The sequence below is a fragment of the Ictidomys tridecemlineatus genome, chromosome 8, assembly GCF_052094955.1.
Source record: "Ictidomys tridecemlineatus isolate mIctTri1 chromosome 8, mIctTri1.hap1, whole genome shotgun sequence".
Classification (NCBI taxonomy): Eukaryota; Metazoa; Chordata; class Mammalia; order Rodentia; family Sciuridae; genus Ictidomys; species Ictidomys tridecemlineatus.
The window spans coordinates 81,995,225-82,008,948 of NC_135484.1; the positions used below are offsets into that span (position 1 = coordinate 81,995,225).

General features: G+C 38.8%; 1 pseudogene; it reads left to right on the forward strand.

Moving 5' to 3' along the window:
• Positions 1–11,170: 11,170 nt before the first annotated feature.
• LOC144365878 (MAP/microtubule affinity-regulating kinase 3 pseudogene) lies at positions 11,171–13,242 on the forward strand (annotated as a pseudogene).
• Positions 13,243–13,724: the final 482 nt, after the last annotated feature.

Here is a 13,724-nt window from a genome sequence, read left to right on the forward strand (position 1 = left end):
AACAAATAAGAACTACTCAAATGCCATTATCAGATACTCTTACCAATTAGAGATACTCTTACCAATACTATACATTGCTTATTTAAAAGTCGTTGCAGGCCTATAATTATCATTATGTTCTCATACATTGTGTTCAAAGTGTATAGTTTTTTTTTTTCTAGCTCTCTAGACAAATATGCCAAGCAGCATATAGAATTGCACAATGAAAACTTCTTAAATGTACAAAACACAGTAAAATGTGAACAAATACCAAGAATATTTTAGCTTTCGATAAGATGATTTTGAATTGAGAGAAAAAAGCCAATAGAACTAAGTTCTATATTACTTTCAGAAATCAAGATATCTCTGTGGTCTAAATGCATCTTACTAGGCAAATCAGAGTTAATGTTGCCATCACAAAGAGGCAGAGAATGAAATGCAAAAGAAAAAATTGATCTAGTTAACTATATTAATAAATAAAAATCTCTGCTTATCAGATAACCTATCTGATAACTTCAGGGATCATTAAACGAATTGAGAGTCTTATCTGCAATATGTTTTGAAGACCCTTAACATACTCTTTATGGGGGAGAAAATGCAACATTTTTTCCCAGTGAATTCAAAACCATTTCTTGTATGTAATTCTAGATCAGGTTTTACATTTGGCTTTTGCTGAGAGGACTTATTGTGCCTTGGGGGTGTAGGCAATTTACAGAGGGCAAATTTCCCTTTCTTCATTCAAACTGTCCTTCCCAATCTCTTTTCAGTTTGGGGGTGTTATGGTGGTGAAGATGGAAAATGCATCTCCACTTCTCTACTTCCCTGAGTTAGGAGCTGAATACCCTTGTTCCTATCTTCCATCCACTTTTCTACTAAAACCCAGACTCCCATGTCATTGGTATATTGCCTTTAAGAAGTTTTTGAGGAAACATGATGATTAAAGTGAATGTTTGAAAGTTTCACTTTCCATGGTTGTTTTCAGCTATGAGAATATATGTAATCTCCAGTCAGTCTCTAAATAGAGCCATCAGAATGAGAAGGGAGCATGGAGAAGGCATCTTGGTTTGTCCTGTTATTCGCGCGCGCGCGTGTGTGTGTGTGTGTGTGTGTGTGTGTGTGTGTGTGTGTGTGTGTTAGAGACAGTTTGGTGACTCCAGAGTTGTGGTACTCTGTTGCAAGATGGTGGTGGGTAGGTGTCCACTCGATAAAGAACATGGATGCTCAACCTCCTGAGATTGAGACTTGGAAGCATTCCCCTTAGAGAGGGGTGGGCAGGGCCTGCTGTAACTCTCAATCTTAGCTTATTCCTCCTTTTAGATTTCTCTCCTGATGCAGTTACAAAGATGCCCACTCACATACTGATGTTGCTACTCCTAGAGCTGGAAATGCTACAGTGGTTTTCTTTGGAGTGTGAGATTCTAGGTTACTTAGTGTTTCCTCCATCTCATTTTTATACTTTTATTCCATAAAACTAATTTGAATCCTTTTATACTTAGAGAAGAGTAACTTCTGTTAAAGACAAAATAACATGAAATAATACGAACCACAAGATCGGGTCTTCTCATGAAATATTGGAACATACATGAGTAATTGAAATTTTGAGACAAGAGAGCATTTGGTAGCATTGATATAGAAGTAAGTTAGCTCAAGAAGAGCCTTCTGAATCAGGCCTTGTAATTTGGAAGGATCTTCTATAAGTCATTGTAAATAAGAAGAAACTGAAGGTCCAAATAAATGGAGATGAATCAGAAGTAGCCAACATTTCCCAGGCCTTCAGATGCTTATTTTACTCACTTTAACTTTATCTATGGAGGGACATGATTAATAGGTGGTCTGTGACATTTCCTCAAGCTCCAGAAACACTTGAGGATTTGATGGTGAATTGAATCCTCCTGTGACAAATTCACAGAATGACAGAAGGACACCGGATCCATAACAATGGCACAAGCCTAGGGAGCATCTTTGCCTCATCCTTGGAATAGATAATTAGGTAAATTAATAATTCCCAAACTGGCATAATGATGAGAAGTGTCTCTAGCAGGAAGTAGGAGGTAGCCATGTACCCTGAGGGGGCAATGTGACTGGAAGGCATAAAGACAGGGAACTGTCATGCACCCTAAGGGAACAGTGAGGAAACTGAAGGTGAATGGCTTCCTTCAGCTGTGCCCACCAAGCCTTGTCTCTCCTGATGAAGTGTGTTTGGGGTTCCTAAGAGGCTGTGGATCTCTGTGCCAAGTGGCTTCTACTTACTTATTCATAAACTTCAATGATTGGATACTTAGAGAAACCTGTTGCTTCTCTTGACTTTGATGATTGACCAAAACTACTTCTGTGGATTGAACAGTGACTGTTCCAATGCATTTCATTGAATTTACTTTCCTAATTGTTTTAAGAGAGAGAATTTTTTAAAATATTTTTTAGTTTTCGGTAGGCACAATATCTTTATTTTCATGTGGTGCTGAGGATAGAACCCAGCGCCCTGCCCACTCCAGGCGAGTGTGCTACCGCTTGAGCCACATCCCCAGCACACCAAAATATTTTCAAATATTACATTTATTTAAAAATTATTTTTCAAACAACATTTGAGTGATAGTAAACTTCTCAATAACTTCTAGCTGTGAAGGTGGCTGCCATAACTCCCATACAAAGATGCCTGATGGCTTCATTATTGTGATAACAGCATCTAAAGTTTTATAATAAAAACCTCTCTTCTATAGATCAGTTTTCCCACGAGAACAGAACATCAAGTGAAGCACAACATAATGTACTGACATTTATCAACCTGGATGGGGAAAGTTTCCAACACTGGTTTTTACCATGACCAAGTTTTAAAAAGGAATAACTTTTTTAAAAGGGAAAATTATCTTTAATAATTTTGGGGTATATTTTATAAATAATATTCTATGAATTTGTTTCTTCTTTTAGTTTGACACAGCTTCTCATTATGTTGCATAGGGTCTCACTAAGTTGTTGAGGCTGGCCTCAGATTTGTGATACTCCCGCCTCAGCTTCCACAGTTGCTGGGATTACAAGTATGTTCCACTTCACTGCCTTATATAATTCATTATATGATTTGATAAACATTTTCAGTGTGTCCTTTAGCAGAAATACATTGAAAAAAATTGAATGTGGATATTAAATGTTAAGGGCTAAATTTCTGGAAGTCAAGAAAGTTGATGATTGTGTAGCTTGTTTACCGGTATTTATATTCACCGTGGGGCTTGAATTGATGATACTCCTGATCATGTGAAACTCAGGAAACATGGATACTGTACACAAACATTGGTACCTACTCAAAACGTTAGACATTTTTAAACATAAAGGTATTTGTTTAATGCATGCAGTTCCAGAATGTGAATTTATGCATTTATTCTTGAGATACACCATTTTATTGAGAATAATAATTGTCCTGTACTAATCTCATTTTTGGTTCTGAATTTTTGTGACCACATGTATTCCTCTTATTGCATTTGATTTCATCAATATAGGAATAGCTTCATGTTTAAAAGATGTTTGAAATGTGATAATTGCATAACAATGACATTCAACTAAGGATCAGTCAAAACAGAAGAAAACAAATTCAGAAATTATCTAATAATGATTTATAATTTTTCTTTCAAGACATGAAAACAAATACATCCAGAATTTCACTCTGTTAAGATGAGACATTTATTATTGCTTATAGTCTTCAAAGTTGGCATGCTGACTGGAGTGAGATGAAATCTTAGTTTTGATTTGCATTTCTCTAATGGCTAGAGATGTTGAACAGCTTTTTATATGTTTGCTGATTGATTGTATTTCTTTTTCTGTAAACTGTTCAGTTCCTTTGCCCATTTACTGTTTGGATAACTTGGGTTTTTTGGTGTTAAGTTTCTTGAGTTCTCTTTATGTCCTGGAGATTAATGCTCTATCTGAGGTACATGTGGTGAAGATAGTCTCCCATTCTATAGGCTCTCTTTTCACTTTATTGATCGTTTCCTTTGTTGACAAGAATCTTTTTAGTTTGAATCCATCCCATTTATTGATTCTTGATTTTACATGTTATACTTTAAGAGTCTTGTTAAGGAAATCTATTCCTAAGCCTACCTGGTAAAGATTTAGGGCCACTCTTTCTGCTATTAGACATAGGGTCTCTGTTCTAGTTCCTAAGTCTTTGATCCACTTTGAGTTGAATTTTGTGCAGAGTGAGATATAGGGGTTTACATATGCAATTCCAGTTTTCCCAGCACCATTTGTTGAAGAGGGTTTCTTTTCTCCAATGAATGTTTTTGGTGCCTTTGTCTAGTACAAGTTAACTGTATTTGTTACTATGGCTCTTGTAGTACAGTTTAAGGTCTAGTATTGTGGTGCCTCCCACTTCACTTTACTTGCCAAGGATTGCTTTGTCTATTCTGGGTCTCTAATTTTTCCAAATGAATTTCACAATTTTTTTTCTATTTATATAAGAAATGTCAGTGAGATTTTAATAGAAAGTGCATTAAATCTATGTAATGCTTTTGGTAGTGTGGCCATTGTGACAATATTAATTGTGCCTATTCAAAAGCATGGGAGATCTTTTCATCTTCTAAGGTCCTCTTCAGTTTTTTTTCTTTAGCATTCCATAGTTTTTATTGTAGAGGTCTTTCTTCACAAGGATGTGGGGGGAAAGGTATTGCTAGTGGGACTGCGAATTTGTGCAACCATTATGGAAAGCAGTATAGAGATTTCTCAGAAAACTTGGAGCGGAAGCCCCATTTGACCCAACTAACCCATTCCTTGGATTTTACCCAAAGGACTTAAAATTAGCATACTACAGTGACACAGCCACATCAATGTTGATAGCAGCTCAATTCACAAAAGCCAAACTCGGAACCTAGATGCCCTTCAACAGATGAATGGATAAAGAAAATGTGGTAGGAATGATGGTGGTATGAGTTAGACATCATTACCCTAAGTACACATTTGAGGCTATGAAAGGTGTGAAAATACTTTGTGTACAACCAGTGACTTGAAAAATTGTGTTTCATATGTGCATTATGAAATGAAACGCATTCTGCCATCATATATAATGAATTAGAATAAATAACTTAATTAAAAAAAAGAAAATGTGTATATATGCAATGGAATATTACTCAGCCTTAGAGCAATGAAATGATGTCATTTGCAGTTAAATGGATGGAGCTACAGAATATCATGCTAAGCTAAATAAGTGAATCCAAAAAACCAAAGGCTAAAGATTTTCTCTGACATGTGAATGCTAACTTACAATAAGGAGGTACGGGCTAGGGAAGAATACATGTACTTGAGGTTTCACAGAGGGAAGGGAAGGAAAGGGAGTGGATATGGTGTAAGAAGGGTAATAGAATGAATTGGATATAATTACTGTATGTGCATATAGGATTACGTGAATGTCATGATACTACTTTGTGGACAAGCAGAAGAGTGAGAAGTTGTACTCCATTGATGTAGGATAGATCAAAATTTATTGTACTAACATGTGTACCAATTAGAGCCAATAAAAAAAGATGAGACATTTGAGAGTATTATGATTGCTTTATGAATTTGGTGAAAACATTTAAGATTTCAGATAAATTTTCTTGTCATTGTGATCATGATAAGGAGGCCCATTTTAGTGGGCTGTGGCATAATGGTAAAAGCAATTTTCTTGCTAAATTAAGATTCCACTATCAGACATGAACTTGGAATCGGCATTTCTGAAAACATAGCTCCTAACTACATCCCAATAAACTGCAATAGTCAACACATCAAATTAATAGATGTGAAAAATATCAAACACTTTGATATCTAAATAAAGTAATTAAACTATTAAAAATACTTCAGCACAGAATTGTGCTTTTTATTCTCATTTTGATTTTTTCAGATTTTACAAATATTTGAGACTTATGAAAACTTTGTGAATCCTCTTGGAAAATAATATCAAATATTTTGGAAATGAGCCTGGCAAGTCATTATTGCGTTTTGCCTAAAACCAGTTGGAAATCTTAAATCAAAATATCCAATCAATTGAATGTTTAAAAAGGTCATCTTTTGAATCTTTTTAGCAAATTTGGATTATTGAACACTAAGCTTACAAACAAAATCTCTACCTACAAAAATCAAGGGACCAATTCAACAAATGAATGATGTGTGCCTAAGATCTCTAGTCTTAATTTGGAAATTCTGAAATTGTTGTTTGGAAGGGTAAGGGGGCACTAACTTACCCTGTTATGAAATCCTAGTCCCATCATAACAGCATAATCCACTTATGAGGGCAGAGCCTCATCACCTCAACAAACTTACCTCATAATATTCTTTCAGTGACATTAAATTTCAATGTGAATTTTGGAAAGGACACAGAATCAAATCATAGCAGCCTTATTGACATGAAATAAAGATTATAGATTTATACCATCTAAATTTGGCACTAGTGTAAAAAGAATCATAAACAGAGATAACATGTTAGCATATTTTGCATGGTGAAAACATTAGATGAAGAGAGGCACTTTGAAGAGAAGGGAGACCTATAAAACTACTTGGCTACATTTACACACATTTTTAAATCAAAATTTGAATTTAAGATATTCTTTATAATAATTGTCACTGAGTTTAACAGGGATATCAGTAATTGTAGAAAGATTGTTTTCCTGATTAAAAATATACTATGCTGAAAAGAGTCAACTGAGAAAATTAGTATAGGCAAATATTAATCACAAAGTTTAAACATGACCAGGATTGTGGGAAATGCACTGAAATTTTTAAATGAGATCTTCTTTAAAAATATATTTTTCAGAAAAAAATACCTCTGACATGAGATTAAAGAAAGAGGTTAAGAATCTGATTAAAGAACATGGATATGGATGTATACAAAGAGCTATAATTCTTCAAGAGTTTATTGCCAATATAAAGATTTTATATTTTTTAAAGACACTTTGGTACTTATGAAACTGTAGAATTTTAATTTGCATAAAATATTTTATTTAAAATGAGTTTCTGACTAGAACCATTGTATTAAATAAAGCCATTACTTGTTTTCACTGGAACTGTTGACTTTTACTAGAATCATTAGTTTTTAACTATACCATTGTATAGGCATAGTGAGAAAATGAAGCTAATCATCAGCCCATATAAAATGTTCCAAATAATGTATGATTTTCTTGTTGACTACTTCTTATGCCCCTCCTTTTTGAACTCTCAAAATATCTCACTTTAAATCTTAAATTATATGGTCACTACATAAAATTTAGACACAATAATCTAAGTTTTTCAGTGGTGGTTTAATACCAAAACACAACACCAACAAAACAAAATAATCTGTCAGACCTCTATTGAGAGCACCTTATGGAAGGCCCATGAGGCTTGAAACCTTACATTTATTGATGTTGGCACAGGTGAACATGAGTCACTGAGAAAAGGTTAAAATATTCACAGTATCGGCCACTTAATGGGGGAGAATATTTAATAGTTATTGTACAAATCTGGTAGACTCAAATGATACCTGTCTACTAACTGCAAATAGTATGTATTTTGAATTCGTTGTAGCATCTTGATATGGTTGAAAGCCCAGTCCAATAAGGAGGACACGGTTTTGAGAAAAAAGAAAATGAAGGCTTATTGCTTTGCTAACAAAGGAGAAACACAGGAGACTTCGGTCCCAAAGGCTGTGATTCTGCCTATCAGCAGGAACAGGGGGCTTATACAAAGGTGATTCAAAGGCTACATTCTACATGTTCTCTGTCTGGAGTTGTAATTCACTTGTTAATTTTGGAGAGAGTCATTTCTGAGATCATCTGGTACCATCCCCAAAGTCTGGATTACATCCTTCCTTTGGTGGGTGTGAACTCTAAGAGAGAGAAATTTGCCTGAAATGGGGAAAAGAACATAATCCTGTTCCTCCTGAAATTAGGGAGAAGCAGTGAGAGAAGAAGAGAATAAAATATGTATTTTAAAAATGAGTTGTTACAGGGACAGAGCAGCAAGAGCTCTAATCAAAACATAAGGTGCACCACTGTTACATTGACACCAGATGTGTGTAGCACTATTAGAATATAATGTGTGAAAGCATTCAATATGGACAAGAAGACTGCTATTAACAAGGAAATGCTGCACCAATGTGCATGTGCCCATACACACACACACACACACACACACACACACACACACACACACACACATTCTCTCTCTCTCTCTCTCTCTCTCTCTCTCTCTCTCTCTCTCTCTCTCTCTCTCTCTCTCTCTCCTGGTAATTAAGAATACAAAGGAATGGTAAACTACGATCAAGATTTTAGAAAATGTATAGAAATTTTTAAGTGAGATCATGGTTTGAAAATATATTGTTCAGAAACATACTTGTGACATGATATTAGGGAACACATGAGGTTAAGAATATGATTAAAGAACATGGGTATATGCAAAGGACTATCATATGCTTCAAATAGTTTATGACTAATATAAGGAGACATTGGTACATACAGACTTGTGGTATTTTCATAGTTACAAAATGTTTTTTTAAATGAGTTTTTGACTAGAAACATTATACTAAATAAAACCATTATTTTAAAAGGAACTATTGTTTTAGTAGCATCATAAGTTTTTAACAGTATCATTTGTATAGATATACTGAGAAAATAAAGCTAATTATCATCCCATATAAAATATTATACAAATGCATAATTTTATTATTGAACATTTCTTGTGCCCTTTTTGTCCCATGCTCAAAATGTTTCAGTTTGAATATTATCTGGTCACACCATAAAACTCAGACAAAATAATTTAAGTTTGTCAGTGGCTGTTTCATATCAATAAAACAAGAAATAAAAAGAAAACAATCTATCAGATCAAATGAAAGCCCCTGATGGAAGGTCCTTAAGATGAAAAATCTTATAATGACATTAAACAATTACCACTTATTGATATTGTTAAGATGAAGATGAATTATTGAGAAAAGGTAAAATTATTCACAGTATCAGTCATTTAAATGGGGGAAATCATATAAAAGTTATGCTACAAATCTGGTGGTTTCATATGATACCGATCAGATGATTGTAAATAGGAATGAATTTGATTCTTTATATCATCTTGATATTGTGGAAAGCTCAGTCCTAGGTCCCCAATGCCAATCCAATAATGAGGACAACATTTGGAGAAAAAGGAAAGGCAAGATTTATTGCTTTGCCAGCAAAGGAGAAACACAGGACATTCCAGTCCTAAATGCTGTGATACTGTGCAAAATCAGAAAGAGGGGGCTTCTAAACAGGAAATTCAAAGGCTATATTGCAAATGATCCCTGTCTGGAGCTGTAATTCACTTGTTCATTTGGGAGAGAGTGGTTTCTGAGATCTTCTGGTACCATCCCCAATGTGTGGATTACTTCCTTCCTTTGGTGGGTGTGAACTCAAGGAGAGATAAATCTGCCTGAAATGGGGAAAAAGCTAATCCTATTCCCCCTGAAATTAGGGAGGAGCAATGAGAAAAGAAGAGAAAAAAACATATCTGTTTGAAAAATGAGTTAAAAGGGGCAAAGCAGCAAGAACTCTATACAAAACACAAGGTGGACACAGTTCAATTGACACCAGTTGTGTGTAGCACTACTAGAATATGATGTGTGAAAGCATTCAATATGGACAAGAAGACTGCTATTAACAAGGAAATGCTGCAGCAATATGCATGTGCCCATATAAACACACACATTTTTCTGTAATTAAGAACACAAAGCAATGGTAAACCATTTATTCCACAAGTATTTGATGAGTACAATCCAAATGCCAGGCACATTTTTGAATGTTTTGTATTTGTTCACAAAATGACCTAATTTCCAAAATTCATGCCATAGGGTAAGATATAAAATTTCAGCAGATGGAGTGCGGCTGCACTTGAAACTGCACCCGGGTTGATTTTGAGAATGACTCCGAAGTCTTAACTGGCCACATGTGTGACACATTTTGTTTCTTTACTGATATTAAAAAGCCAACATGTTCAATACCTGAAGTAAATTAATAATCTCCTTTAAAGATACAGGTATTTGGCAGAAATGCAAGACAACTTTTACAAAGAAGAGAGGTGAAGCAAGTATTTGCATATTGCGGCCCCTACAATGATTGAATAAAGGAGGTTTGAAGACTTTTGAAAGACACTAGGAAAAAAAAAGCAGATGAGCAATACACTAGAGCCTGAGTCCCTGACCTGTTACCAAACACCTTGGGCCTTGTCGCTGATGGCCATGCTATTGCTCCTCATTATTATGAGGAGAAGGTTTTGAGATCAAGGTAAAAGGAGGTTTATTGCTTTGCCAGCAAAGGGGAAACACAGGGGACTCCTGTGCCAGAAGATTTGATTCTGCCCATCAGAGAAAAGAGAGGGTTTTTAAGGAGACTATTCAAAGGCTCCACTCCAGGTGTGCCCTGACCAGGGGTTCCCAGGAGCATCCTGATGGTGTGTTAGGATTAACTAGTTTATCTGGGAGATCATCACTTCCTAGTTCTTCTGGTGACTTCCCCTGTCTGTGGAGAACAGATAACTCAAGGCAATCTTGTTCCCTGCCCCCAGGTTAGGGAGGGAGAAAGGGAGAAGGGGAAAAGAAAAACATTTCCCTTTTAAAATAAGCAGCCAGGGTTGTATTCCAAAGGTAAAGTGGACCACTCTTACAACCCCAGTGCTTCCACCAATCAACTTCACCATCCAAATTGAATTGTCAAGTGTGTTTATGTCCAGCTGAATATTTGTGGAAAAAAATTAGTTCTCTTTTTCATCAGGTCTTGACCCCCAAACTGTCAAGTTCCTTAGACAGACTAAGCGCCTGGGTCCTTGGTCCACTTAGGGTGCATATGACCCCTCTTTACGCAGTCAGTACCTTTATGACTGCATTGGCTGCCTAGGAGATAATAGAATGAGAATCCTAGAAATGAGTGGACCTAGAACCACTCCTCATTTGCCTTTTGGCCTTTGATGTTCCCAGAGCGAGTTTTTGAACTGGGCACGTTATTTGTTGGTAAAAGGCAGTTGTGGCTGTTTTTTCCCTCAACCCATCTCCAACTCTCTCCTTGTTTTCCCCCACCCCCTGTCCTTGCCTAGTCCTCACCTATCCTAAATTTTCCAGTGACACCGAGACCCACCGATCATCAACTTGGGTCAAACCATGCACCCCTCGCATGGAGCTAGACGGGCAGAAGTCACCTCCCAGACCGGGCACTCTGGAGCACAGCGCCGAAAATCCACAGCTTCCTCTGCAGGCGAACAGCCTCGCATTGGAGATTATAGAGTCCTGAAAACCCTCGGCAAGGGGACCTTCGCCAAAGTCATGCTGGCCCGTCACGTCGTCACAGATAAAGAAGTGGCAATCAAGATCATCGATAAGAGACATCTGAAGCCACATGTCCTCCAAAAGATGTACAGAGAGGTGAGAATCCTCAAGATGTTAGACCACCCACACATCCTGAAACTCTATGAAGCTCTGGACTGCGAAAAAGCACTCTGTTTGGTCCTGGAGTACGCCAGTGGAGGAGGAGTTTTGGACTATCTGGCCAACAAAGGAAGGCTGCAGGAAGAGGAGGCAAGATCTATATTCCGGCAGATCGTGTCTGCAGTGCAATATTGTCACCAAAAGCAGGTCGCCCACCGAGACCTGAAGGCGGAGAATCTGTTATTTGACGAACACATGAACATCAAGCTAGCCGATTTTGGACTCAGCAACGAGTTTACACTTGGGTGTAAACTCGACACGTTTTGCGGCAGTCCGCCCTATGCAGCTCCAGAGCTCTTCCAGCAAATAGAGTATGCTGGTCCAGAAGTGGATGTGTGGAGTCTTGGCGTGGTTCTCTACACCCTAGTCACCGGGTCGCTTCCTTTTGTTGGGCACAATGTGAGAGAAATCAGAGACAGAGTGCTACAAGGTAGATACCGAATCCCTCTGTACATGTCAACCGAATGTGAAAATCTGCTGAAACGCTTCCTGGTGCTCAATCCAACTAAGCGAAGCACCCTAGCCGAAATTATGGGAGACAGGTGGATCAACAGAGGCCTTGATGTCCTCCAACCCTTTGTTGGTCCAGAGGTGGCCGTCTCCCACAGAAACATCTCGTTGGCTAAGGTGCAGCCAAGCAGGGTCCTGAGAAAGAGCACCAGCTGGCCTCCTCAACGCAAAGTGCAGCGAAGCGTTTCCACTCACAAGCAGACACAGTCCCTGGACCATGCTGGAACTGGGCCATATCCGACCAGCACTGCCCACAGTCACCTCAGAGAACATCCAATGGCCTCCCAGAAATCCGGCGGCAGTGCTGTGGGAGGAAAGGGAATTTCTCCAGCCAGGCCCGTACCTGGGATCACCATCAGTCCCAAGGAGCTGGAGACTCCCGAATTCAAGAAAATGCCTGCTGCCTACCAGAGCAGCACACCATCTGGAGGGAGGACACTGTGGAGTAAGTACATTTGCCGCAAAACCAGCAAAGCAGACACACGTTCAGTGAGCCGGAATGGTCAGAACAACAGCACCTTCCCTCCTCCGAGCCCTCCAGCGACCTCAACCCACAGTGTCCCAAGTACCTCCACCCGGGGCTGCCTCTGCTTCCCCAGAGCCAGTGCCCTTCGTCGAATGTTCCACCGCCAGCCCCGGGAACGCCAAACTGCAACACACGAAGGTCCTCTTGCCTCACCCAGCTGCTTCCATCCAGCTGAAGAATTGCCCCAGACTCAACGAGGCACCACTGGAGCTTTCACTGAGTTAACATCAAAACTCACAAGAAGGCCTCCAGCTGAGTCTGAGAAGACCCTGAGATATAAGGGCTCAAGTCATCATGTCTCTGCTGAGCAGAGAAAGGAGAACCAACAAGCAAAACCTCGCTCCCTGCACTTCACCTGGAGAATGAACATCACTAGTGCCATGGATCCCAGTGACATCATGAGGGAAATCCGCAAGGTGCTAGATGCCAACAACTGCCACTACATGCACAAGACGCCCTTTCTGCTCTTCTGCATGCATGGAGATGGGTACACCGAGAGAGTGGTGCAGTGGGAGATAGAGGTATGTAAGCTTCCCAGAATATCTCTCAATGGGGTCCGCTTCAAGCCAATTTCAGGGAAATCAGAGGCATACAAAAACATGGCTTCCAAAATTGCCAGTGAGCTCCAACTGGAACCCAGTCATTAGAACCAAAATGAAGCAGCAACTTGAAATCTTTTCCTCAACACTGATGGACATATAGAACAACATTTTGGCAATTTTGGGGAGCAGTGACTAAATTAGGGTTTTCTTTCATTGTCCAAGGAGGTGATGCCCCTCCTGGGAATTCTTGATGCAAGGCGCTGGTCAAGACTACCCAGTTACTTGGGTTAAGACCTGTTCCACATAGGGAGGTATTCAGTTCTTGAACTTGTGGTTCAGGTGGCAGGGCTCAGCGGTGGAACGTTATGGGCACAGGCTACTACTCATAATTGGACTGGTCATACATATGACATTGGTTTTGATGGCTTTGTCCAAATTTTCTCACACGCACAAACAAACCTTTTAAGGATAAAACTTGTGTAACAAACGTGTTGAGCTGGCTCCTGACCGTTGCACTCTACCAGAGTGTAATGGACACCAAGTTCCAGCTTTTTCACCCCTTGGATTTCTGTCTTTTCTCATCCCCCATGGCCCCTCATCTGGTTTCCTCAATCAACCACCCTGCAGGTGGCAGCAGATGGGACCCAAACAGGCTATTACACTGTGGAGTGCAATGACCACAAGCCATCTCAGTGTGATCAATGAAAGGGGTTTTGGGAGAAAGTTTGTGCAA